Raw genomic sequence first — 27,339 nt, forward strand, 5'->3', positions numbered from 1 at the left:
TAAAACAGCAATTAAAATGCAGATCTAGATTATTTATGTGATCTGTGCCCTCCTACCATACTTATCACCCATCACTATCTCACCTCCTCTAACACTACTCCTTCATTTTTCCCAACCTCTACTCCCTCAAGGTTCTTAATGGCCTAATTAAGTCTTTCCCCAGGCTTCAGAATGCAGCTATCAAGGTCTAATATTAGTCAACATCAGTTACATCAGGAACGGCCTTGTTTTCCTTCTGTCCCTCTGCCTATCCATATTAGAAGCTAATAGACCCATAAAGAAAAACAGATAAGTTCAATAGTTTAGGAAACATTTGAGAACTACCATGTGATAGGAAATGAGACCCCACCCCCCACCCCGAGTTTATTGGCTAGTGGGCCCTGAACATGTTTTCAATATAATTTGGTAAATGTTATAAGAGCACAAAACAAAACAGTCAAATGGAAAAGCAGAAATAGTTTCCCAGAGAAAAGAAACCCCTCCTTGAAAAAAGAGACTTCAAGGTTAAATGAAGTTAACCAACTGAGGAAAGGAAAGCAATCCAGAAAGACCATCATAATAAGCAAAGGTACAAGTCAGTATGGTGTATTTGGGAAATTCTAAGTAGTTCACTATTAAATGAGTGAAAAGAGAGAGGTGGGGAGTAGCACAGAGTAAAGCTAAAGAATTAAACTGTGGACCAGATTAGGGAAGCCTAAAAGCCATGTAAAGGTGTCAGGAAAATCCACAATTGAATGACAAAGTGAGATTTGCATCTGAGACAGATCAACTCTGGTACTAGCGGAGGGTGGACTTGCAGGAGGCAAGAATACTAGTTAAAGGGCTATATCCAAGTGCAATAATCCAAGTAAGAAATGTCTATAGTGAGTCTGTTAATAGTAAGAATGAATTAGGAGTGGCAGAGCTGCAAAATACTTAGGAGGCAAAATACATGGGGTGTAAGACATGAGAGAGAAGAAAGTCACAAGCTTCCAAGCTTGTGGCTGTTTAGATGCTGATGCAAAAAAGAAAAAAAAGTGAGCAAAACAGGAAATGGTATTTTTGACACTTCTGTTCATTATATTGGAAGTTCTAGTCAGATCAATTAGGCATGAAAAAGAAAAGGCATCCACACTGGAAAAGAAAAAGTATCTGTTTACATATGATATGATCTTACATATAGTGAACCCTGAAGATTCCACACAAAAAAGTTAAAACTAAACTGATTAAATGAATTCAGCAAAATTGCTGGGGGGGGGGGGGGATCAACACACAAAAACCAGTTTCATTTCTATACACTAACAGTCTGAAAAGGAAATCAAGGAAACAATTCCATTTACAAAAGCATCAAAAAGAATACAACAAACTAACCAAGAAGGCAAAGATTTATACACTGAAAATAAAACATTGCTGAAAGAAATTAAAGACGTAGGTAAATGGGAAGATATCCCATCCCATGTTCACAGATCAAAAGACTCAATATTGTTAAGATGACAGTACTACACAAAGCAATCTACAGATTCAATGTAATCCCTATCAAAATCCTGATTTTTTTCCAGAAACGGAAAAACCCATTGTAACATTCATATAGCATCTCAAGGAACCCCAAACAGGCCAGAATAACCCTGAAAAAGAACAAGTTTGATGCCTCCTACTTCCTGATTTCAAAATTTACTACAAAGCTACAATAATCAAACTAACTTGGTATTGGTACAAAGACAGACATATAGACCAACCAAAGGAGTAGAATACAAGGCCCAGAAGTAAAATTCCTTACATGGTAAATTATTTTGACAAGAATGCCGAGACTATTCTTGGTCAGTTTTTTCAACAAAAAGTACTGGGAAAACTGGGTATCCTCACATGCAAGAGAATGAGGTTAGACCATAGCCCTCTTCCATTTACAAAAATTAACTCAAAATAGATCAAAGATCTAAATGTTAACTGAAACTATAAAACTCTTAGACGAAAGCATAAAGGAAACTCTTCAGGGCACTGAATTTAACAATTTTTTCTAGTAAGACACCAAAAGCAGAGGCAATAAAAGAAAAATTGATGAATTGGATTTATTACATCAAAACCTCTTAGGGGCACCTGACTGGCTCAATAAAGCAAGCAACTCTTGATCTCGAGGTCATGAGTTCAAGCCCCAACCACGTCAGGTGTAGAGCTTACATAAAAAAAAAAAAAAAAAATTAAAATCTTTAGTACATCAAAGGTCACTATCAAGAAAGTGAAAAGGCAACCCACAAAATGGGAGAAAATATTTGCAAATCACGTATCTGATAAAGGATTAATATCTAGAATATATGAAGAATAAAACTCAACAACAAAAAAACTCAATTAAAAAAAATGAGTGGGTGGGAATGCCAAGTTGGTGCAGCCACTCTGGAAAACAGTATGGAGGTTCCTCAAAAAATTAAAAATAGAACTACCCTACGACCCAGCAATTGCACTACTAGGTATTTATCCAAGTGATGCAGGTGTGCTGTTTCGAAGGGACACATGCACCCCAATGTTTATAGCCGCACTATCAACAACAGCCCAAGTATGGAAAGAGCCCAAATGTCCATCGATGGATGAACGGATAAAGAAGATGTGGTATATATATATACAATGGAGCATTACTTGGCAATCAAAAAGAATGAAATCTTGCCATTTGCAACTACGTGGATGGAACTGGAGGGTATTATGCTAAGTGAAATTAGTTAGAAAAAGACAAATACCATGTGACTTCACTCATACGAGGACTTTAAGAGACAAAACAGATGAACATAAGGGAAGGGAAACAAAAACAATATAAAAACAGGGAGGGGGACAAAGCATAAGAGACTAATAAATATGGAGAACAAACAGGGTTACTGGAGGAGGTGTGGGAGGGGGGATGGGCTAAATGGGTAAGGGGCATTAAGGAATCTACTCCTGAAATCATAGTTGCACTACATGCTAACTAATTTGGATATAAATTAAAAAAAATAAAATTAAGTATTATGTTGAAAAAAAATTAGTGGGGTGCCTGGGTGGCTCAGTCGGTTAAATGTCTGACTTCAGGGGCGCCTGGGTGGCGCAGTCGGTTAAGCGTCCGACTTCAGCCAGGTCACGATCTCGCGGTCCGTGAGTTCGAGCCCCGCGTCAGGCTCTGGGCTGATGGCTCGGAGCCTGGAGCCTGTTTCCGATTCTGTGTCTCCCTCTCTCTCTGCCCCTCCCCCGTTCATGCTCTGTCTCTCTCTGTCCCAAAAATAAAAAATAAAAAAAAAAAAAAAAAAAAAAAAAAAATAAATGTCTGACTTCAGCTCAGGTCCTGGTCTCATGGTTTGTAGGTTCAAGCCCTCCATCAGGCTCTGTGCTGACAGCTCAGAGCCTGGAGCCTGCTTTGGATTCTGTCTCTCTCTCTCTCTCTCTCTCTCTCTCTCTCTCTGCACTCCCTTGCTCACACTCCTTTTCTCTCACTCAAATAAACACACAAAAAAATTTTAATATTTAAAAAAATTTTTAATTAAAAAATGGGTAAAGACTTGCATAGACACATTTCTCCAGAGAAGATACACATATGACCAATAGACACATGAAAAAAAAATGTTCAAAATTACTAATCATGAGAAAGATCAGGGGCGGGTGGGTAGCTCAGTCAGTTGAGAGTGTGACACTGGCTCAAGTCATGATCTCATGGTTCGTGAGTTCAAGCCCTGCATTGGGCTCTGTGCTGACAGACAGCTCAGAGCCTGGAGCCTGCTTCAGATTCTGTGTCTCCCTCTCTCTCTGCCCCTCTTCCACTTGTGCACATGCTCTCTCTCTCTCTCTCTCTCAAAAATAAACATTAAAAATAAAAAGATGCAAATCAAAACCACGAGACATCACACTTCACACCCATTAGGATGGCTATAGGACTATTATCAAAAACAAACAAATAAAAAACACCAGAAAATCACAAGTGTTGGTGAAGATATGGCAAAACTCAAACCTTAGTGCATTGCTGGTGGGAATGTAAAATGACACAGCCATTTTTGAATAAAGTATGGCAAGTCCCTCAAAAAAAAAAAAAACAACACAGAATTACCATATGATCCAGCAATTCCAATTCTAGGTATATATCTGAAAGAATTGAAAGCAGGGACTAAAACAGATATCTGTTCACCCATATTCTTAACATTTATTCACAATAACCAAAAGGTGAAAACAATTCAAATGCCCATCAGTAGTTAATGGGTAAACAAAATGTAGTACACATGTATAATGAAATATTATTCTGCTTCAAAATGGACTGAAGTTCTAAGGCACACTACACATGGATGAAACTTTCAAACATTATTCTAAGTTAAAAAAAAAAAAAAAGGCCAAACACAAAGGGACAAAGATAGTACGATTCCACTTACATGAAATACCAGAATAGCCAAATTTGAAGAAAGTAGAATAATGGTTACCAGGAGCTGGGGGGAAAAGCTAATGAAGAATTCGTATTATTAAATATAGAGTATCAGTTTGGGATGAAGAAGAAGTTCTGGAGATGTAGAGTGGTGATGGTTACACAACAATGTGAATATACTTAATGCCACTGGATTCCACAATTAAAAACGATAAGTTTTATATTATATGTATTTTACCACATAAAAAAGGTTTTTAAAATGTTTTTAAACAGGAAATGGTATGCATTTTCTAGGAAGGGGTGAAAAGTTGAATTCGGTTTTGGATCTGTTGCATACAATAAGGTATACACAGGTCATCCATAAGAGTTAACACATCTGAAGCACGAAAGGTTCTGGTGGAAAATTTCACCCTATAGTAGTCAAAACTGTAAGAGAAAAGAACATGAAGTATGAAAAGAAAAGTGGAATAAGAATCAAAGAAAACTCTGGGCTTGTTAACTGAACTCACAGGCATAAGAAGAGAACTATTCAAAATTATTCCACCATATCAATATTATGAATTATCTGCATCTGGTTCAAAACACCTCATCAGCAATACTACTCAACAGGAAGAAACCTATTTGTGTCCCTCAACCCCGCTATATAAACTATTCTTTGAACACAAGACAAAAATCAAAGTATAAATCCTGCCAGGGCTCAAATAAAGTACCTTTTTCACAGGATCCCGTGAAGAATATGATAGCTATTCTTGTTACAGTAAAAATGAGACAATGCGACCTAACCTATCCAACCTACATTTCTAACAACAAAGAAAAAAACTGTGTTATTGTTCCTGAGGGATGATAAACAGGAATCATAATTTATTATATAGAGCTAATTTACACTTTGGGCTATGATACCAACTTAAGATACACTAAAATATTCCATTTATAAATTTTTAGTGGCCTTCTGAATTAAGTCTCCAACTGTGGTATGCTGAATAATGGGGCCTAAAGATGCCCACGGCCTAATGCCCAGAATTTGTGGCTACGTTACTTTACATGACAAAAAGGCCTTTCCCAGTGTGATTAAATTAAGAATCTGAGATGGGGATACTATCCTGTATTATTTGAGTTTGGTCCAATATAATAATCACAAGAGTTCTTATAAGAGAGAAGGCAATGTGATAAAGGACAAAGGGATAGTAGTCAAGGGCAAAATCAAAAATGCTATACCGAAGATGGAAGACGGACTCAGGAGCCATGAAGTGTCGGCAGCCTCACTACAAGCTACAAAGGAAAGGATATGAATTCTCCCCTAGGGCTTCCAGAAGAAATGCAGGCCTACTAACATCCTGATGTTAATCTCTTATGACCCATTTTGGACTTCTGACTGTCAGAACTGTAAAGTAATAAACTTGTGTTGTTTTAAAGCCCCTATATTGTGGTAAATTGTTACAGCAACAATAGGAAACTAACATACCAGCTGAACCATATTATCATGAGAAGCCAAGGGCAGAGAGAGAAATTGAAAAAAAAATAAGTTCATCAGTTTACTTGCCCAATGGAGTCTTGGCTTCTGCCAAAAGAAAAACACATCCACAAGAAAAACAGTCTTCCCCTCGAGAAGTTCTCAAATTTGGCTGAATATAGGTATCAACTGGAGAGCTTTTAAACAATTCTGGTACAAGGTCCCATTTCAGGCCAATTGAATCATTAACTCTTGGGGCTCTATTGTTAGAAAGTTAGCCAGGTGGTTTTTATGTACAGCCACAGTTGAAAACTTGCTGTTCTGGATAAAGATTCGTTTTTAGTGACCTAAGAAACCCATGGCATTTCAAAATACTACTAGAAGTTCCTGAAACTGTCCCCCCAAAAGATGCGGTTCACCATTCATTCATTCATGGGTTTCATGTATGTTTTCCTAACATTACTTTTGACGAAAAGTTATCCTAGGTAAGAAGTTGCCTAAGTAAATTACAAAAGTAGAAACTACTGCATTAAAAGGCAGGTAAATTTTGCTGTTCTGACAAATACTGCTAAATTGCTATACCAATTTACCCTTCTACTAATTAAGGATTAACATTTTTTTTTTAAGCCTATCCAATCTAATAGGTAGGAAAATGATATTTCATTGCTGCTTTAACCTGCAAGGCTTCAATCATGAGTGAAGCTAAGTATCTTTTCATTTCTTTCTTGGTCTTTTTTTTTGGTCTGTCAGTTACTTACTACATATCCATTTCTATTCCTTTTTCTTAAAGCTGATTTGAAAAAACCTTTTTCTGTTAAGGAAATTGGTCTTTTTGTTAAGTGACCCATTGTCCATGACAGTTAAATATTTTTTCCCAATTTGTTTTTCTGTCTTTTTGCTTTGACTTCTTAAGGCCATAGGTTCTATTTCATATTTATTTTTTAACATATTTATTTTTTCCTCTATGGCTTCTTTAGAAACCTAAGCCACACTCTAAATCCATACTATAAAATTATTTTAAACCACCCCCCCATACTTTCTTCTAATATTTTCAGAGTTTCATTTTTTACATTTAAGAACTCAGGAACTACACTCCTTTCCCTGCCACCACGTAACTAACTAGCAACATCATTTACTGTTTAGTTTATCTCTTTTCCACTGACGAAGTTACCATGCTAGCATTTGAACTCATAACAAAAAATGGACAAAAAAATGTATAAATGTGGGTACATACATATATGCTTATATGATGTGTATATATGAAAATTCTAAAATACAAGCTTAACATACTAACTTCTTACAGTCAACAATGAATGTGCTGCCGAACTAAGGTATACAGAATCTACAAATTCCTTAATAAGGTTATGGAATATGAAAGTAATCATCAGGCACACTGTCTCCTCCTTTCTCTTTGCAAAAGCACTACAACTGTCACCAAGGCTAACTTTTCCTCAAAAGCTGTGATGAATAGTTTCCCCTAGTAGTTTTTCCCATGTTTATACTCAGCTTTGCAAAATATTTGTTGCCACTAGGTGGAGACAATTTGATAACAGGAATATTGGTTACTGAAATAAGAGTAGCCATAAATTTTCTACAAATATTCTCCAATGGTAAACTAGGGCTACCCACTTTAGCTGAGGATCCAGTTTCCTTATTTGTAAATTTAAGAATTCAAATAAAGTATTATCAAGAGCCCTCTTAACTCCTAATATTTTGTAGATCAAAAAGCTTGCTTAAATGTCCTTTAACAAGTACAATGCCTGGAGTACTGTCCTCTTAAGCTACAAAGGCACGCTACCTTTAGAACTTCTTTCAACTTGAATATTTCAACCAATCATAACCAGTTTCCTCCCATCTTTTCAAAGCAGGTCAAAAGAGGCATATTGTTCACACATCTAGCATTCCAAGCCACAACCAAGGCTATCTGCACTTTTTTTCCTTCTCTTAAAAAAAATAGCTGATATCCTACTTCTCCACATCCATCTGGCCTCTTTGCACACATATTTTAAACAATGATGTAGCTATACATTTTTCTTTGAAACTAGTATCCAAGGTACTATAAACCTGAGGGATTTTTTTTTTCTCTTGTGCTATTTATTTTTTGCCACTTTTGGTCAAAACCTTCCATTTTTGTTGGTTTCCTGAACTATTAACTATCTGTCCCTCTGTCAAGACATTCCTCACACTGACGCTACACCTCCTGGTTCTCATCTGCCAGTCTAGATTTTATAACTCTTCTAAAGTCTCAACCTCTGCTTGCCTAAGGGGTTTCCAATCTGCTTCATCCAATTACTCGAATCTAGTGACCTACTGCCAAACCACTGACTCATTAGCAATTTAGACCTCAGACTTTGGCATAATCTAAGCTCTCAGCCCTGTACACACACCAACTCCATACCACAAACTAACCACATTCTTAGAGAGGGACTACTTTTCATTCTCCCAGTACCCTAAGACCAAGAGACACAAAGGACATTGATAATTTCCTGAGCAGAGCAGAAAAAATCAAGTTCCTAAAGTAGAACAAGGTAGGTTACCAACTTCTTTCACATCCCTCCCCAGATTACAGGAAACTAAACAAGGGACCATACTGATATGGTAGCAGTAGCCAGGTTACTATTGGGCTGTAGACTGCTGCTCAGTATCATCAGCATACATGGTCAGCCACCCCAAAACATTGCAGATTTAACGGCACAGAGAGATCAGTACCTCTACTTTTGAGAGGGAGATGTCAAAACACAACTAAAACATAAAGCAAGGCTTAAAAATTTACACAAGTTTATCATTAATGACAAAGCTAAAAAGTCTAGTAACTACGGAGTTTTTTAGTCCAAAGCCCCATATGCCAGAATAGAAGTTAACTACTGAAAAGTGGTAAACCAAGGTCATTATCCTTTCCTGGGATGAGAAATGTCCATTAAGTGCAGATTCCTGCCAGAAGCAAAAGTGCCAAAAAACACATACATTAGCTTTAGCAAGTAACAGTGTAGGAAATCATAGCAACACTCTTGTGTTACGAAAATATAGCAACAGGGTCTACGTTTGCAGCCAGAGCATATCTGATGAAAAATTAAATTTGTGGTAAGACAATGACAAAAGAAAATGATTAGATTAAGAAAGGTAAGACAAAGCTGAAGGCCAATGACACCACCACATTCTCTTTCAACAGCAACTGAAATGAATAACCCTTTCAGAAAGCAGTGAGAGCAATTCATTTCCAGAGACACAAAAACGTGTTTTTTTGTTTTTGTTTTGAGAGAGAACAAGCGTGAGCCGGGGAGGGGCAAATAGAGAGGGAGAAAGAGTCCCAAGCAGGCTCCACAGTCAGCGCAGAGCCCAACACAGGGCTCAATCTCACAACCGCAAAATCATGACCTGAGAGGAAATCAAGAGTTGGACGCTTAACCAACTGAGCCACCCAGGCGCCCCAACATTTGTATTCTTTTACCCAGTCCTAGGAAATAATGTTATTAATAACAGATAACATTTACTAAAGTGTTTACTACTTTCCATGAAATGTTGCTTACTCCTAACAACCCTATGAGTAGGTACTATTATTTTCCTCATCTAAGAAATAAGGAAATTGAGCCAAAATATAAATAAATACATAAATAAATACATACATAAATAAATAAGCAAGCAAGCAAGCAACTTACTTAAAGGTCTCACAGTAAATGTCAAAGGCAAAACTCAAACCTAGGTCTGTTGGACTAAGAAGGCGATACCCTTAACCACCATACCAAACACTACTGTTAATACTTCAATACCATCACCAACAGCAGGGAGGCATTTGCAACATCAACATCAGGACATTTCTTCAACCATTAAAAATAACAATTATTAATGTGATATGTAATGACTAGTAATACCTGCAAGGTAAAGTGATAACAGAAGCCACTAATTTGCATCTGTGCTACAATTGCAGTTATGTAAAAGTTATGTTCTAGAAGGTAACAGAGTTATTTAAGAGTTTGCGGAGGGGGTTTCCATTTTTCAACTCCCAAAATAATAAGCACAGATTTTAACAGTTTTAAGACAACAGATAAGAACAAAGGAGTAAAGAATGTTTCTGGTATCCCTTTGCTACACAGCATAAATTTTCTCTTGCAGAAAGAGAAGAAAAACAATTATGTCCCTATATATTTTCCATAGTAGCAGCCAGACTGGGACTCAGGAAACCCCAATTTTCATTTGGGGTTCTTGAAACAATTCCAAAAGATAAACATTTTTAACCTTTCTTCTGTTTTGGCCTTTCTTATCTCCTAGTTTCTGCAACTTGCATCAAAAAGCATCAAAAATGTTTTAAATTGAAAAAAGCAGCTCCCGGGGTATCAAAGCCCAGGGTCTTAGAAGAATGAAAAAGAAATCAGAAACTCTGGGGCACCTAGGTGGCTCAGTCGGTTAAGCGTCTGACTTCGGCTCAGGTCCTGATTTCACGGTTCAGTTGGTGGGTTCGAGCCTCACATCGGTGGAACATGTGCTGTCAGCACAGAGCCTAGAGCCTGCTTTGATATTCTCTCTCTCTCTCTCTCTCTCTCTCTCTCTCTCTCTGCCCCTCCTGCACTCACATTCTTTCTCTCTCTCTCTCTCTCTCAAAAATAAAATAAACACTAAAAAAAAATTAAAAAAACCCAGAAACTCTGAAGATAGAAGTTTTTATATATAGCTCTGATAAATCCAAAGATTAGCAAAATCTTTAGGTCCATGAAAGAAGCAAACAAAAATTTGGCATAGCTCATATAGACACTGGAAATCAGTATGATTTTGAGTTAGTCAATATATAGATCTAACCCTCTTTATTTAAAAAAAATTTTTTTAAATATTTACTTGAGAGAGAGAGACAGAGACAGCACACACGTGCGTGAGAGAGAGCCCAAACAGGCAAGGGGCAAAGGGAGGGAGACACAGAATACACTTCAGGCTCTGAGGTGTCAGCACACAGCCCGACACAGGGCTGGAACTCACACACGAGATCATGACCTGAGCAGAAGTTAGACACTTAACCGACCGAGGCACCCAGGCACCCCAGATCTAACCCTCTTTATAAAACAAGTATGTTTTAGGTGATATATAGATGTAATACACGCGCACACACACACACATATGTAAAATGTCCATTAAGACAGAGTTCCTTATTAGAAATAAAAATCTATATATTTAAATATGTATATATCAAAATAGTTTTTAAAAACTACTTGTTAGCAACTCAACTCTGACAAACTTAATGGGAGTTCTTCAAATAATGGTAAAAACAGAAAACCATAACCATAATAAAGAAAAACTTTAGGTGCCTGGCCAGTTCTGTCAGGAGAGCACACAACTATTTACTGGGTCTCAGGATTGTGAGATCAAGCCCCATGTTGGGTGTGGAGATTACTTAAAAACAAAATCTTAAAAAAATAAAATAAAAACTTAAGTAGCTAAAGTAGTGAAATCATTCACTACTAAGTGAAAGTGATTTTATATTATTAAACAATTAACAAAAAACAAAACTGACATTAATTCAATACAAGATACTGTTTGCAGGCACTTTTCATTCAGTTTTCCCTCTACTACTTTTTAACAAAATCCTTTAAGTCTACGTACAGTTCTTAACTTTTTTGACTCCACACCCCCACTGAGAATCTGACCAAAGTTAAGAACTCTTACTTGGTGGCTGGGAAGGTGGGAAGCGGGGGAGATCCCACACAAAAGAACACACGCCCCAAATCTCAGAAGAGTCGTGGTCCCTTAAGAGATCCCAGGACTGAAGACCAAGAACACTTGCTCTAAAAAAGAATTCCAAAACGTAAACAGAAAAACCAGAGGCTATCTCAAAACCAGAGGCTATCTCAAAATCCTTCTCAGTTTTATCAGCTATACTGTAACAAGCTACTGCCACTGAAGACAATTATAGATTTGTTCCTGCAAAGGTAAAGTTATGGAGACAATGGGTATTGCTTGTTAATCACTTCCATCTGGCTGCCACAGTGAATTTTGGACCTCCCTACCACAATGTAAATACAAAGCTAAAAGGAACCTCAGGATCCAACCACTATTTACATCCACTTGAAGTATTATGCCATTTTCAAAAATGTTACCAAACTGGTATGGCATAGAAAATGTTTGTGATATCAAGTTAACTTTAAAAAACACATATAAACTCAGATCTATATATAAAATACAACTAAAACTATGTTTTAAAGAAACAAACAAAAAAAATAATAAATTTACTTCCAAAAGGAAATACATCAAAATTTAAAAGCAATTAAAACTGAGCACTGAAAGCATGATTTTTTTCTTAATTTTCCAAAATTAAAAAATACACTTCTGAATCATTTATGCAACATACTGTCCAAAAAGTTTCAGAATATATTAAATTGGCATAATAATCATGTTATCTATATTAAACATAGCTGTAATATTACCTTTCAAAAAGTTACGGAGACTTCTGGGAAAAAAAATATTTCAGGAGGCTACACTAGTAAGTAAATACTGGTTAACCAAAACTGGCAATGAGACCTATGTTTAAATACAAACATAATCAATTATAATAAAATTAAGGACAAAGAAATGGAGTCTTAATATTTTATAAATATTTTAGACAATGCTCAACTATCATTATTAGAGAGCCTTTATCCTATTCCATTACTTCAGAGTCACATGAGACAACAGTTCCTGGAGGACACACTACCTCATAAAAATTAAAATCTAGAAAAAAGCATCTTTCCACTAATTCAACGAGGCATGTTTTCTTCACAAATATATCAATTAAAATTTTTAAATAAGTTCATTAAAAGTAACAACAGATATAATTTCTAATTTTGTTAAGTGTAATATTAAAAGCAGGTATTTTCTGTAACTGATATCATAAAGTAACATAGAAGTAAAACAAAATCACAATAGGTTAATTTCCAGTCAAAATAGTAATAACATTGGTTTCCCTACTCCCCCAGGCCCTAGTCATTTAAACAATCTACAGAGTGGTAGTTTTGTTCTTAATGTTTAAGTAAAATTTGGGGTACTACTGTCTAATGATATAAACAAGATATTTAACCCTGGTGTGAGGAAATTAACGAGGAATGTCAACCTTAAGATACAATTATTTAAGTGATAGAAATACTATATTGTAAACCAGACTTGGGCAAAGTAGGGTTGTAAGATTTCCACAACTCTTCCCAAACCCCATTTCCATTTCCACCCTGACAACTTTTAAACATGAAAACTCCTTTTAAAGTAGGCACAGAACTATAACCAGGACCCATGTAAGAGATCAATCCATCTCAGTCTTTCTTCATACAGCTCGTATATTTACAAAGTTCTTTGCTGTTTACAAAACCTTCTACCTACACTACCTCTTAGGGTCTTTACAAATAACCTGTGAGGTCAAAAAGGGTGGGATTTTTTTGTTTTTGTTTTTAAATAGAAAACAGAAAGGCCAATAATCTTGCTTACAGTGAAACCAGACCTAGAAACCAAGACTCCTGCCTTCAATTCTGAAGCTCTTTCCACTACACACAACACTACCCCTTCTGTAATACAGTAAAGCCTTCTATAAAACATCTGGCTGGATTCCAAGACAGCAGTCCCAGACTGAATTGGACTCTATATAGCAAATAGTGTAAATATTGAGGGTTTAATGCAATTACTGGCACGGAGGCATACATCTTTCTAAAAGTGAAGAATCAGTTGATTTTAAGTTGGTTTAAGTTAATAGTGTAAGTATGATGGTGGAAACAAACAGAACACTCTTCTAAAAAGAAGTCAAAATGAAAATACTACAGATATGCAAGTTTTACAATAGCTAATAGAGGTAGTGGTCAGCAATACAGGGAATAGGAAAAACAGAGACAAAGAATGGATAATTAAAAAGAACAGTGTAAAGAGACACTGTATGATATTTTTATTTTTAGGAAATAAAATGAGGGGCTTCTGTCTTTTCTTTCCCCCAGAAGTAACTGTGAGACTTCAGAACATTAGGCTATATAATAATAAAAGAGGTAGAAGAGGATTTTACTTAGCCGCTAAATGAATCCCTGCCAAAATTTCTGGCTCTGGAACAAAAAACCCAGTCATATTTCTAGATCAGCTGCTGGTACCATACAGTTTGAGTTAACCGATTATTTTAAACTTTCAATTCTCACATCTGTAAAATCAAACAACACTACTTAAACTATTTTCTTTTTTAAGGTTTATTTATTTATTTTGAAAGAGAGGGAGGGAGAGGCAGACAGAGAGGGAGAGAAGAAATCCCAAGCAGGTTCCGCATTCTCAGCGTGAAGCCCAATGCAGGGCTTGAACCAAAGAACCAGGAGGTCATGACCTGAGCCGAAATCAAGAGCCAGACACTCAACTGAGCCACCCAGGCACCCCAACGTAAACTATTTTCTAATGACCTTGGAAGAAGGAACAATGCTTGCAAAAGTAATGAACATTTTAATTCCCATTATCCACTGCAAAAATAAATATTTCTCAAACATCTTATATATTCACAGTACTAGGCTAGGCTAAAAGTGCAGAGAAAGTAATGGTCTTTACAACCTAAATCAATAAGGCACAGAGATACGCTTAACTAATAATTATGATTACATAACAAAATTGAAGCATCTCAGAGAAACAGCTTTCATAGGAGTTGAGCTAAACACAGCAGAGAATGAAGTTGGATTCGATCAAGATACAAAATAAAAATAGTCACTAAGTTTAGCCAGGCAGAGAAGAGGCAAGTAGGTTGCAACGTCCTTTGGGTTCCCAAAGCACATCACTCATCTGTTATTGGACTTAACACACTGTAAGATGGTTTATTTGTCATCCTCACTTAGACCGTAAATTCCTCTATGACCGAGACCTTGTTCAATTCGTTTCTCTATCCCTATCCCTAGCATAGGGCCTCGCACACAGAAGATAACCAACACATTTTTTTTTGAACAGGCAAGGACAAGATTCCCTATTTAAACTACTGTATTTTAACCTACAACTAATCTGTGCAGATCATTTACTCATTGTCTCTCAACTCCAAAACCACCATTTTAGACTCTGCTCTATGGTGACAAGGCTAGGACTGTACAACTGTATCTCAGGACTCTTCTGCCAGCTCTTCCAAGGAGCTCCCTGTTAGGCTTTGACAGTGGAGGTAGTAAAAAGAGGCTGGAAAGCAGGAAGAGGACTTCCTTTCAGTTCCTGGCAGCAGCAACTGATTCCAGACTCCAGCTTCTTTGGGTACTTTTGGGTACTTCCAGAACCTGATCAGCAGCTGAACAAAGATGACCTCCTCAAAGGTTCAGAACCAGACCAATGGAATCTGCTTTCTGAGCTCTTAAATCAATTATATTGTACTGTTCTCTTTTGCTCTTACAACCATCTAACCAACTCCCTATATTACATCACCTCTGTTGAAATCCTTATTGAAGTCTGTTTTTTCTACCCAGGACTAATATATTGTCAAACATAGTGGTTCCAACTGCTCTCCTTTGAGAGATCTTACTGCTTCACTGAAAGGGAAAAGTAAAGAAAATTGGGTGTTATTCCGAGAGATAAAATCTGTTCTAGATTCTATAATAGATAACTTAAAACCCTTTAAATTTGTTGAGGGAGGGGCGCCTAGTTGGCTCAGTCGGTAGAGCATGCGATTCTTGATCTCAGGTTGTGAGTTCCAGCCCCACGTTAGGTAGGCATAGAGATTACTTAAAATCTTTTTTTAAAAAATTGTTGAGCTGCAGCATAAAAATTGTTATCTTTTGTGATTTAAACTATCCAACTTGGAGGGGTGCCTGGGTGGCTCAGTCAGTTGAACATCTATCTGACTTCAGTTCAGGTCATGATCTCAAAGCTCAGCTCAGGAGTTCGAGCCCCGCCTCAGGCTCTTTGCTGACAGCTCAGAGCCCGGAGCCTGCTTTGGATTCTGTGTCCCCGCAACCCCCCCCCCCCCCCATCTGTCTCTCTCTCTCTCTCTCTCTCTCTCTCTCTCACAAAAATAAACATTAAAAAAAATTTTAAACTGTCTAACATGGAAAGAAAAAAGAGAGAAAATGAGAAATATTTAAACAGTGCAGGCTATTCCAAGCACACACAATCACCTTTTACTAGAGCACATATCCTAGGGAAAATGTGAGATGGTAGAGCTGATCTGCTGTTCTTCAAAGGTCTCAGCTCCCCAAAGCCTCTCCTCATAAAAGCATAATACCATGCTGAATGTGATTCTTACAGTAAATAAATACATTTTGGGAGCACCTGGCTGGCTCAAGTAATGGAGCATGCAACTCCTGATCTCAGGGTCATGAGTTCAAGCCCCACACTGGGCAGAGTTTACTTAAAAAACAAGTAAAATATTTTTAAAAATAAATACATGTTTTTGCTGTTGTTCAACATGGCTCCTAAAGGCAAGCTAACTACTTTATCCAGTGTTCAACAAAAGAAACAGCAATCTGTTCTAAATACTAAAGCTGAGCTGAATGTATTGGTACAGCATTCTCCCTTCCCTATGGATCTTCAAGCATCATTGTTTTTTGTTTTTTTTTTTAACCACATGTGACTTTCATTTTACGCATAGACTTTAGAATCTAACCTCTTCATAAAATACAACTCTACAGTGGAAACAAAAAGAAATCTCCCTTGAAGGAGGGTCCATAATCAACACATCTGTTGAAAATAAATGATCAAAATGCTTTGATAAGTTTTCATATGGTCTGTTACTTCACTTAATAAAATGTCATTAGACAATTTAACCTGAGGTTAATTTCAAAAATGTTTTATTATTGTACTTATTTTTTTCAATTATGACAAAATGGCAGATATGTAGAAGCAGCAAACATGTTGTTACTCCATCTCTAAATGAAATGGGAGAAAGCAAATTCAAGCAACAGCACTCTTTCTCAGATTTTAGCCACGCATACATCGCTGCTGAGCTTTCAACATGAGTATGCCTAGGCCCAGACAAACTATACTAGTCCACTTCAGGTGCCTAACATCTATAAAACAAAACAGAAGTGAAAAGAATTTTAAACTTAAAAGTCCATGGCCAGTTCCACAGAGCATAAAACTGGATAGCAGACCACCTCCCCCCCTTACCATCTACATCTATAAAGTCAGTTATATTCATTACCCACCTCCTGCTACAAACATACTAACACCAGCTTCTACTTAAGTGCCAAGAGTCCGATTACCACAGTCAGTATGTCCATGTAAAATCAACCAAAATGTATTCCTTACAACAAGAAACACCAAAGGACCCATTTGACACATTAGGTGGAAGACTACAGGGTGGGGATAAAAGAATACTTTGACCTACAGAGAGGGAATGGAAAGGGCAAATATTACTGTATCTCTTTGTACCCCCAAATTATAGGGGGGATCTACTCAGTCAGATGCAAATAAATATTCAACAAGTTACTACAATAACTAAGATTTCAGAGAAACGGAAAAAAATGAGGAAATTAAATAACTGGTGTATAAGGACAATGTCTTCACATCATATGTAATAAACAACACTAATTAATCAAGTGTAGATCTGTATGTGGGCAGAATGTGCATAATTTCACAGTATTTTTCCTTTTTTAAAAATGGCAAACTGTGATGCATTATTTAGTTTCTCCAGATTTAATAAATGAGTTGCTACAAAATTATGAGGTACTTTAAGTCATACTAAAAATGTGTCCATAACTTTAATAAAGTGCATTTTAATATTAACTCACTTCTCTTGCTGGAAGGAATTATGCTTCTTTGATAATGTATAGAAACTGTCACTAAAACATGTATTATTCATCAGACATACATCACCTTTACTCCAAAGACCGCATAATATAAACACAAATCATGAATAAATCAGATTAAAGAGATAGACCTGACACTACACACTGAAGGTCAGTAATGGAAAAATGAAATTCCTAAGATGTTTGCTGACCTACTGTACACAGTACCTATGTCCACAAAAACCTGGGAGCTAGCTGTCTGGGTATTCAATACAGGCAGAGAGAAACTCAAAATTCTCAGAATGTCTCAGTATTTTCAATGTCTGCATTGTTCACATAATGTTAATGGCTCTAATTTGAAATTTTTCTGTGTAGCACATTTGAGGACCACCAGCATATTTTTAAATACTCAGACTAGCCTACTGAGGCAGTTTTCCTTCATAAAATTCTCCATTTCACTCTCACACCTACTATAATTAAACTCAAATGTGGATTCCACAAGCGTACCTGAAGGAAACCACTCAAAACCTCAGAAAAAGTGAGGGGCCATATTTGCTGTGCTATCTCTGGAAAATGGAGTCTTATGTAACTACCCACTATTTTACAAAAAAGCACGTTAAATGTACAATCAAGATTTTAAAGATACCTGTTGCCTGTGACAAACAAGTTTCAGGGTGAAAAAGGAATAACCAAAAGTCTTATTGCTTCCATTTAAATTCTTTGTAAATCAAGGGTCAAATATTCACTGTAAGAAGCTGGATCTGACATCAATCTAAGTTATTAAAAAATTCAACAATTATACCCTAATACAAGTGGGGAAAGGAGATTATCTACCAATTACACTAAGTATTCCAGCTTACCGTCTTGGAACTCACCAAAAGTAGATTATGTAATGCAAATCACTCATATGTTAGTTTTAAACATAATTCTCAGTCTAAAACACTAAAGCCGTGTCTCACTTATTTTTAGTTTTTAAAAGTAATGCGTATTACCAAAACACTGAATGCAAACCTATCCTTTTCATAGCAAACAAATTTCTTCACACACCTCAAGGAAACCTATCAATTTCAAACCATTTTACCCCTTAAAGGCACACGTTCTCTCAAACTTCTGACAGCCATGCAGTACATACCCAAAAAGGTTTGAAGGAGATAAGACTATAAAGCCATTATGGTCTTAACGGGCAAATAATCGGAATGAATCTCGAAGTTTGAAAGACGAATTTTTACTAACAGTATCTCCGGAAGGAAACAAGGCGGCTACTTCTATAGGAGGGTAAAGATCCTGACAACCGGCACTACCGCTCCCTGGCGACACCCGGTACCAAACATCTCAGCGTCAACGACAGGGTTCGAAACGCGAAGCTTCCATCAGAAACAAACCAAGAACACCCCCTCCCCCCACGACTCTCCTCCGGGGCAACCTCGCGGTTTTGGAAAGCAGCAACAGATACTCCCGGGCAGGCAGGCGGCACTCCAGGAATGTTTTAACCGTGAGGGGGTCTCTCCGCAAGCCCACAAGATACCCCGACGCCGAGTAGCGCCTCCATACCCGAACCCCGACTCCAGCACCGCGGGGGAAAGGGGGTATTTTGCACAAAGCGCCCCTACCCCACCCCCACGGTGCAGACACATACCCCCGGCAGCGAGGGGGAAGCCCGGAGGAAAACCCCCACATTCCACGCCGCTGGCCTCCGAAGAGAGGCCCCCAGAGAGGCTGGGGCCCCCGCCCCGGGAGACGAAGGGGCCGCACCGCAGCCCCGGCCTCCGCGCTGAGGAGCGGAGAGTGAGGGGCTCCCAGCGAAGGAAGGAATCCAATCCCCGAGCTTCGCCTACCGGGTCCTCCGCAAACCGGACCCACCACCTCCGCCGAGACCCTCGAAGAAACGGGAACAATGAGGAGCTGCCTCCCCCGCCATCCCCGCCCCGAGAGCGGCCGGGGGCGGCAACGACGCCATCTCCCCTCACACCCCCGCGGGCAACACACCCCCGGCCCCCGGGCCGCCGTCAGCCGCCCGCTGCCCGACCAAGCCGACGCGCGTCTCGGCCCGCCGTTCCCGCGCCCTTCGCCTCCCCGCCCGCCCCACTCACCGGCTCCTGCTCCAGCCCGGGACGCCGCTGGCCGCGGCCAGACCGAGACTCAGGTACAAGCCGCCGCGGCCGCCGGCGCCGCCGCACAATATGGCGAGCCTCGGCTTCCGCAATGGAGCTCGGGAAATACAACAGGGGCCGCTCAATATTCATGAGAGACTGAGGGGAAGCCGGCGCGGCCGGCGCTGCGGGGAGGGCGGGAAGGAGCGAGCGAGCAAGGGGGCGGAGGCGCGGGACGGGGGCGTGCACGGCGCGGGGAGGCCCGCGGTGCGAGGGGAGGGGGCGCCGCCTCGTGCTGGCCTGGAGGACGCGAGCCGCCCCTCCCAGAGCCGGCCGGCCCCGCCCCCCCGGCGCCCTCCGCGGGGTCGACGCAGCCCCCGGGCAACGCCCGGATGTCGACGGCGCCGCTTCGTCCTCGTCGTTCTGCCTCCTTGAGTCTAGTGCCCCTGCCTCGGCCCACCCATTACACCTCCTTGGCCGGCTGCGGGGGTTGGAGCTCAGAGTTCTGCACTGTGTGACTGCCTCCTGTTTTTACACCCATCCCTCCACCCGGTAGAAATCCTCATTAGGCATTCAACTCTAGAACTTCACCTGAACTTTGGCATCCTGTCTCCCCGTTTAACAAACACAAACCATCCTGGCCGAGTGAACCTACAAGATCTCATTATTCCAGGGAAAATGACCTTCTATTCTAGAATTATATTGTTGGACGTCTGTAAGCATTCTGATTGTTTTCATCAGCTCTATTAGACCTTGCTGCTATTTTATTCCTACCTCCTTGGCCCCTTCCAGTATTCTCTTCTGAACTTGAAGATATAAGAATGGATTAAATAGATGTAATTATTTCCTGAAACACAACCAATTAGTCTACCAAAAAATTATATAAAATGTGAATAATCTATAAGCTGAAGAAGTAACAAGTGAGAGTTCCCTGACCTCAAGGTGTATCATTGGTGAGATGTCCTGTTCTCTTGAAAATAACCAGCAATATCAGATAGTAAATATGAAGGCATTTGTGGCATAAAGAAACGGACCACACTGGGAATTGGGCAAACTAAGTTTATAGCCTCCAATGTGTCTCTAACTATACGACGTAAGTCAATTGCATAACTTCTCTGGACTTAATTTCCTAAGGAACTAGGATTTGAGTAGGACTGTGGCAGTTTGGAACAGGTAGAAAAAGGACAGGTACTAAAATATTAAAGACAACACATTATGTATCCTAGCAAATCCATTAAAGTAAACGAGCAAAACAAGAGCAACTCATTACTCTTTTTCAGTGACTTGAAAACTTTCACCTATTATCTGTAGCTTTAAAGAGGAAATGACCATTCTTTGGAGCCTGGCTGGTTCAGTTAGTAGAGCATGCAACTCTTGATCTTGGAGTTGTGAGTTCAAGCCCCATGTTGAGTGTGGAGCCCACTTAAAAGGGGAAAAAAATGACAATTCTCAAACTCTACAAAGCCCCTCAAGGTCAAAAAATCAAAATACAGACGGTCCTCCAACTTACAGTTCCATATATGACTTTTCAACTTAAAAATGATTGCAAGTGTTACTATTCAGCAGAAACCATAATTCAGATTTTGAATTTTGATCTTTTCCTGGGCTAGCTATATGTGGTAGGATACTTTTGTGATGCTGGGCAGCAACAGTGAGCCACGACTTCCAGTCAGCCACTTGATCGGGGGGTAAACAGCTGATACTTTTACAATCACTTTGTACCCATACACAACCATTCTATTTTTCACTTTCAGTACAATATTCAATTACATGAGATATTCAACACTTTATTATAACATATGCTTTGTGTTAGATGATTTTGCCCAACTGTAGCTAATGTAAGTGTTCTGAGCATGTCTAAGGTAGGCTAAGCTAAGCTATGATGTTCAGTAGGTTAGGTGTATTACATGGATTTTTAAGATATTTTCAACTTCTGCTGGATCATCGGGACATAACCGTGTCTTAAGAAAGAACTATAATCAGGGACTGCTTCTGCTTTTCCTTTCCTTTAAGGGTCTGCTTTCTAGAGATAGTGCAGTTGCAGAACCATCCCCCTTCTTTATTCATGACAACTGAATGTGTAGTTCAATTAAGAATGTTCATAATTCAGAACCTTTTGCTCCAGTTATGCCTGTGAAGATAATGATGTGTGGTTAGATTAAGAAATTCAATTGATGTTGCAAAAAGTGATCATTTGTAGAAAGCACAGGAACTTTATGGATGAAAGTTAAATATAGTACTTAAAAAAGATTCACAGGAGAATTAGTGGGAAAATGGGAAACTTATGGGATATCTGGATTAAATGTGATTAAAAAGCTAGACCTCAGGCTAGCATCCTTAATATGAAAGACACTGCTGACAAATTAATGGAACTCATATTATCTCTTTTATCTCTTACTCAAAAACTTGGCATTGAGAGTACTATGGTCCTTTCCTGACTACATTAATCAGGAAAGATTATGTTATGGAATAGTAACAAAATTGCAAAATCTCCATGCCTTAACACAACAAAAATTTTATTGCTTTCTTCATGCTTCATGCTTCATATGGCTCAGACTCACTCTGTTTGAGTCACTCCAGGACCCAGATTGCAGAGGGTGCACCATCTTGTAGCTGTATCACCAAGATCACAGCAACTGAGTCTCTGTGGCAGAGGAGGTGACTAAAGAATCACAGCCTTAGATTGGGAAAAAAGCAAATTACTGATCTCATTTCATTGGCCAAAACTAGTTACATAGCCTCCGCCATCTGCAAAGAGACTGAGTCATTGAATCAAGTGAGGAGAAGTAGGGATATTGGTGAATAATACTAATGTCACCCACCCTGACTCCACCAGTGAGCTCCTGTATATTATGAAAAACTCCAAGAACTTTTATTCCATAACACTGGAAGTTGTGCTTTCAAAAGTAAACTCTCTGTACTTGTTAAGAATTGGCTATCATGTAAATAAATGGACTTTCCATTTACTTCCCCTTTGTTTTAATTGTGTATTAAATCAGTGTCAGCCTATCTATAGTGATTTGACATATCCAACCTGCATTCCTTTTGCTAATTTTTTGACCTGACATAAGGGATATTACCCTTAAAAAATTTTTCTACTAATACTCTGCTCCCATGTTAAATGAACTAGTTGGAAATGATAATCGTATTTTGAATAGAAAACATTAAAGTAACACTACATAATACAAATATCATACTATAGGTAGATGACTGCATGCACTCTAGTTAAAAAGATTCTTTTTGGGGCATCTGGTTAGCTCAGTCAGTACACATGCAACTCTTGATATTGGGGGTGTCAGTTTGAGCCCCATGTTGGGAGTAGAGTTTACTTTAAATGAAAGATTATTTTCCCTCTAAACTTAAGACCCTGTAAACCACATGGTGAATAGATCACAAAAAAATCATGTCTGATCACAAAATTCATGGCTCTACTAGCTTTCTGCTATGGTAATTCTACAAAATTAGATTAGTTCAGCCCAGCCAACTTTTATGGAGCATCTACTGTGTGCCAAAACTTTTCCAAGTTTCTGGAATAAGGATATTAATGTGACTAGGTCATAAGTTCCTTGATAGCAGAAATCTTGTCTATCAGTGTCTATGTAGAGATTAGTACAATGCTTAGCACATATATCAGATGCTCAATAAATAGGTGTTAAGAGAATGAAAAACTGGGAATCTTTGATCCCAGTGTGTATATGAAATAGCACAGTACCAAATGAGCTTGGTTTGCCTCACTTTTATCACTTAAGAGCAGAAATTTCTATTAAGATTGCAGTTAGTCCTTCCAGAGTCTTTCTCTATTTAGGCAGTGTGTTTTAAATGGAAATTTATGCTTGCCTATTCTATATACACCACATGGATATCTTTTCTAGCTGTTCTCCAAATATCAAATTGTTATCTGCTCTTCTGAAATGAAAGATTTCAGGACACCAATAGCCTGTTAATAATAAGCTATGTTTGTGTCACAGTTTACATAACACATTTATATTAATTATTTCACTGAATCTTCAGATCAGTCCTCCAAGGTATTATTCCTACTTTACAGACAAGGGAAATGTGACTTCTGTAGTTAACTAGCTTTCCCAAACATTGAGCTCATAAGTGGAAGAGCAGAGGCTCAAAGCCAGGTCATCTGAATTCAAGTCCAAGGATATTTTCCTTTATGTCACATGTGCCTTCCCACTCAATGCTGCATAGACAGCTCCAGCATTTTTCTTCTTTCTAATGGGTAAGCAGCATATAAAAAAAAAAAAAAAAAAAATCTCCAGAGCTTTCTTTCAACACTAGCATTCCAATCCTAAGTGTGGTCTTTTTAAGAAATTAGAGATGATGCTAAATGTAACAGTATATAAACCTGATCCATTGACAGAAAGCCAGCAGGTCTTGTTTTTGTTTTCTTAGAAAACTTGCTTTAAGGAAACAAAATTAAAAGTTAGGTTAGAGACAGAAATAGCTTGGGATTTAATCACTATATATATATGTATATGTATATAATACCATTGTCAAAATATATCTTCTACCAAAATCTTTATTTCCCATCTTTTGGATGTGTTGTGCTTTCTTTGAAAGGGTCAACTTTAGTAGAGACGTTGTAGAAAGGCCTAAAGAGACCTATAATTCAAGGTGGCTTCAGGAAGCAAGCAACTCAAGATTTACAGCCTCTTCAGCTGAAAAAATATAGCTCTAGCCACAGGCCTTAGTGAAGTTTTATTTGTATTTCAACATAGCGTATTTCTTTTTGTGACGCTTCACTTGGCGTTTTAGTTCAATGTTCCTTTTTATATTCTCAAGACAACCAAGATAATTGGTGCTACCCTTAACTGTTCAACTTGAAGGAGTTAAACAGATTAAATGAGATGGGCTAGTGAGACTTTTGGGAAGAACTAAACAATATTACTATTTCCCTCCTATGGAGAGTTGGAATGTATTTTATGTGTCCCAGATGTGGCCACATTCTGCCTAACATCTGTTAGTGCATTTTATTAAAATAATGAACTAGCATGTGCTTGAAAACTCAAAAGAATGAATAAAGTTTTCATTCTGATGCAGCACAAATAGCCAACTGTTTCTTTGTAGTGAATAATAGAGCATATAAATGGGAGATTTTATTGTGATATCCAACTTCAAATATAAATTGAAATATGATTTAATAATTACTGGTTCAAGTTTTCTAGTATGAAAAAATATTTATTCCATTCAAATAAACCATATAAGTTTTTTTCCTTTCAAAATGTTTACTGCAAGGGAAGAGATTTATGCCTTGGCACTGATATAGGAACACCAAGAATCATCCTGGAAACTAGCAAGGAATAGATAATTAAGACTGAAACTCAGAACTAAAATGGAGATTTCTCTGGAAGAGAAGTCTGGAAAATCTTTGTTGGGATATACAGTAGAAGAGTGCAAAATATTTAAGTCAAATTACAGCTTACTCCAACCGCCTTTCTGGACATTTTAATTTTTTCCACTTAAAACAAGCGTGGTTCTAGAATTGTTTTTTGTAGGGTGAGAGAGTGGAGGGTAAAGACATCTTTATCTAACATATTTCTTGGAAATGTTTTTGGTAAAGAATTTAAAAGAACTGCCAAGTCCCACCCATACAAAGAAAATTTTATTTTATTTTAGACTACATCAAGATCTGGAAACCCCTGCAGTATCCATCTGCTGAGTCATTAGCATTTTATACTCTACAGAAGCAAGCCATATTTAAATGTACATTGAATTAGATACTAAAGTAGGTTTTAATTCAGGTAAATCTGAAAACGATTCTGGTCAACCCAGAATAATGAGGTTTTATGTGTTACATCCAGGAAGAGATATTTTCTAAGGATTTTAATCTGTCTATAGAAAAGTTTTATCATTTTTTATTTTTTTTTTAAAATTTTTTTTTTCAATGTTTTTTTATTTATTTTTGGGACAGAGAGAGACAGAGCATGAAAGGGGGAGGGGCAGAGAGAGAGGGAGACACAGAATCGGAAACAGGCTCCAGGCTCTGAGCCATCAGCCCAGAGCCCGACGCGGGGCTCGAACTCACGGACCGCGAGATCGTGACCTGGCTGAAGTCGGAGGCTTAACCGACTGCGCCACCCAGGCGCCCCTATCATTTTTTAAATAAACACATTTCACAGACCATGCTTATAAGATCAGAATTGACTGTTCTCCCCTAAGAATTATGAAGTCTGTCACATATGAAGTAAGATGGCATAGAGGTGGCTGCAAAAGAACCTTTTTTTTTTTAAGCTTATTTATTTTTGGCTTAAGTTTCCTAGTATGAAAAATGTTTATCCATTCAAATAAACTTTGTATGTTTTTTCCTTTCAAAATGTTTACTGCAAGGGAAGAGATTATGCCTTGGAACTGATGTATTTTTGAGAGAGAAAAAAAGCACAAGTGCAGGAGAGGCAGACAGAAAGGGAGAGCGAGTCACAAGCAGGCTCTGTTTATAGCGCAGAGCCCAACACAGGGCTCAATCCCATGAACCATGAGATCACGACCTGAGCAGAAATCAAGAGTTGGGTGCTCAACCTACTGAGCCACCCAGGCATCCCTGCAAAAGAACCTTCTTGTCATGGTATCCTGTTAAGGATATATGGGTGACCAAACTTGCCCTAGTGTGTCCCTCCTCAACATTTACTCCTCTGTTCTAATTAGTTCTTGTTTTAAGACAGTATTGATGTTCTTAGTGTATTGGCAATTCCTTGATTTCTTGACATTTACATATCCTTGGAGCCTCTAGTCTTCACTCTTGAATTTGATTATTCAAGAGTGTCCTGGTTTAACCCTTTCCTAAAATATAAAGGATGACTGTGGGCCTGACCTCAACACAGCTGTCCCTTCTTCCACATGATCCAGTTCTCAGCTATTTGCCAATCTATTCATTTCCTGACTTGCTATTTAATCAGGCTTGACCATATTCTTATCCCAGCCTTTAGCTTGGGGCTTGACACATAGTGAATGAAAACTGCATTACAAGAAGATGTCAAATGTAACCTGTAAACACTGTGGCATTCATGGTACAGAAAAAGACCCACCTCTATCAACAAATGTGGAAAATTCAGAGCTCTTTAGTAGAAAAGAATAGAGAAGCAATGAGGTTGCTACCTCTGGTATTGAATACTCCAGGAACGATCTTGGGTCAGGAGAACCCATGTTAGGAATGTCATGTGATATTGTTGCAGCTATCTCCCCCCTACAAAATAATGACCGACAGGAAAGTTTGTTGTGGTGGACTTTCAAGTAGAACCGTATTTGGATGTTGATTTTGTGGGATTTAAAAACAATTGTTTTAAATTTATTTTAGAGAGAGAGAGCGCATGAGCAGGGGAGAGAGGTGGGGGGGGAGGGGGGAGAATCTCAAGCAAGCTCCCTGCTCAGCACAGAGTCTGACACAGGGCTGGATCCCACAACCCTGGGATCGTACCTGAGCCAAAATTAAGAGTCAGACGTTCAACAGGCTGAGCCACCCAGGTGCCCCTTGGATGTTGATTTTGAAGAGTCCTGTCAAAACACAGTAATGTTTCATACCAAGAGTAAAAGTTTAATATACGTTAGTCCTAATATTCCAAATGGAACTTGAAATTTGATTAGTTCTCAAACCACATTTAGCATCTTTCTCCTCCATTCACTTGCCTAAATTAGTTGTATGCAAATATGTCCCCCTTACCCACCCACCAGAGTGAAAGTAGCATGAGGGCACAATGTCATTATTCATGTTTCAACACCAGTCATTATTCATCTGTAAATGGGCCTCAGTACTTGACAAAATGTAATGTATAAGCATTAAACATATATATA

At 38.4% G+C, this 27,339-nt stretch overlaps 1 protein-coding gene across 5 annotated transcripts in view; it reads right to left on the bottom strand.

Annotated features, from left to right (window-relative positions):
• The window catches only part of RNF2 (ring finger protein 2), a 46,702-nt gene extending 26,505 nt beyond the window's left edge, over positions 1–20,197 (bottom strand). The window contains exon 1 of one of the 5 annotated variants that reach the window (XM_060643721.2): positions 20,137–20,197. The gene's annotated coding sequence lies outside the window, so the exon portion shown is untranslated. The other 4 variants (XM_060643719.2, XM_060643722.3, XM_060643720.1 and 1 more) reach the window with 4 other exon arrangements.
• Positions 20,198–27,339: the final 7,142 nt, after the last annotated feature.

The sequence above is a fragment of the Panthera onca genome, chromosome F1 (genome assembly GCF_046562875.1).
Source record: "Panthera onca isolate mPanOnc1 chromosome F1, mPanOnc1 haplotype 2, whole genome shotgun sequence".
Lineage (NCBI taxonomy): Eukaryota > Metazoa > Chordata > Mammalia > Carnivora > Felidae > Panthera > Panthera onca.